At 32.7% G+C, this 1,979-nt stretch overlaps 1 non-coding gene across 1 annotated transcript; it reads right to left on the bottom strand.

Annotated features, from left to right (window-relative positions):
• Nucleotides 1-967: 967 nt before the first annotated feature.
• Nucleotides 968-1,076, bottom strand: LOC122095462. Its single transcript, XR_006145147.1, has one exon. It is a non-coding gene; the product is annotated as a U6 spliceosomal RNA (small nuclear RNA).
• Between the last annotated feature and the right edge of the window lie 903 nt (nt 1,077-1,979).

Genomic DNA, 1,979 nt, shown 5'->3' with positions numbered 1-1,979 from the left:
TCAGGAGCCTGAGATCTGTGGATAACAGTTGAAACCCAATCAGGGCAAATGAAATTCATGAGATTATTTTTCAAAAATTTTAATGAACTAGCAAAGGGCCAAGAATGGAGATGTAGCTCATTTAGTAGCACACCAGTCTAGAGAGAAAAGGCCTTGCAAGACTTGAAGCCCTGATTTGAAACTCTGAGCAGCCCAACACACATGCAAGTGCTTAAGCACATGCGTGTGTTCACAAACATATTTATTCAAATTACCTTCATATCGGAGTTTTGCATGAATTTCTTTGCTAATGAAATTATATGAGTAAAATAAAGGAAATAAACTCTTCCATCTCAGAACATTTTTATACATTTTTATTGTAAAAATATTGTACAGAGGGGTAACAATTACATGAGCAAGGTAATGAGTACATTTCCTAACAAGCATTGTTACCTCCTCCTTTATTGTTCCCCTACCATCCCTTCCCTCCCACCTCCACAAGTCCATTAACCCCCTCCATTTCCCGGGGTCAATTGTAAAGTTCACTTTACAACATAGTGTATTGTGCATCTCATTGTTACATGGGTCAACCTGTATCCCTAGTTAAGCATTTTGGTTTTTTTTGTCCTTCCTCTCAAAAAATTAGAGGAGAGTATAAACAAGATGTAGGCACACCAACTTCAAATACAGTGAAAACAGGTGTTATAGCATGGGGGAGGAACATATAAAGAAACAAAAAAAAAACACACTGCACGTCATAAGTATGTAAGAAAAAATAGCAAGAAAAAAAAAACCACTTGTGTCCCTAACTTGGGGTTCATTTCCCTTAACACAATCTTATCTGGTCATATACACATAACTTTTGACCTTTTCTGCTTATCCCAGACATATATTAGTTATTGAAATTTAGAGAAACCATGGGACCTACATTTCTTTGGACTTGGCTTACTTCACTTAATAATTTTTTTCCAAGTCTTTCCATTTCCTAACAAATTGGGCGATGGAATGCTTCAGAAATTTGCCTGTCATCCTTGCACAGGGGCCAGCTAATCTCTGTATCATTCCAATATTAGTGTATGTGATGCTGAATTGAGCAAAGAACATTTTTTATATATAAATTGTAATTGATTTTCTTAGACTAGACAATACAACAAAACGTAAGTTCAAAAGAATTGTCATGAAATTTTAGAACCATGTACTTCTTACATAAGTACACATTTAAGAAAAAATCAAGATTGACATGTCAAAAACAAAATAATTCCAGATATTTGTTGTTCAAGAGATGTGTAGGAGGAGGAATTCAATTATTCTATACAAGGGACCTGTCATAATGAACACTGCAGCAAGTGTTAAGGTTTGTTAAAATATTTAATGTTTTAAATATATTTAATTTTGGGAATTTGCTTATATATGCCAAAACTGGGACTGTTTGGCAGGTCATAATACTTTTCTATAAAGTATTTAAGATTTATGGTAGCACATAACTACTACTAAGTATGTACATTTCAGAGTTTATTGAAACCTTACTAATGAGAAGTTGCAAAGTCTTTGTGTAAAGGAGCAGAATAAAGAGTTGACTATGTTATCTACACAGTTTCTGTTAAAACTGTAGGCCTTCCTTACTTTATATGTTAGTGAGGAACAAATGATGATATAAGCCAGATACAAATTATGAGATGAACTATAAATGGTAATCTTAGTGGGTGATTTAAACACTACTCATAGCCTATAAAATTCTTGTTGAACGTAATAATCTTAGCCAGTGTTAAATGTAAAGAAATATGACAATAATAAAATCTAATTTGTAGTACACTTCAAAAACTGAAAAAATGATAATTGTTTTGTTTTTTATTTTATTAATCATTATTATTTAATTATTGGTTTTCTTTATTTGTAGCATTGTTTTTCTTGTAATATAATACAACTTTTTGTAAGTTGTCATTAGGAGGTACTTTGAGAAGGGTATTGGGATGGCCACACCATTTTTTATAGGTGCATGT

Source organism: Dipodomys spectabilis, unplaced genomic scaffold, assembly GCF_019054845.1.
Source record: "Dipodomys spectabilis isolate Male_0828 unplaced genomic scaffold, ASM1905484v1 ptg000351l, whole genome shotgun sequence".
Classification (NCBI taxonomy): domain Eukaryota; kingdom Metazoa; phylum Chordata; class Mammalia; order Rodentia; family Heteromyidae; genus Dipodomys; species Dipodomys spectabilis.
The sequence above is the reverse complement of the archived record's forward strand: the minus strand, read 5'-3'. Positions and strand labels throughout refer to the sequence as shown.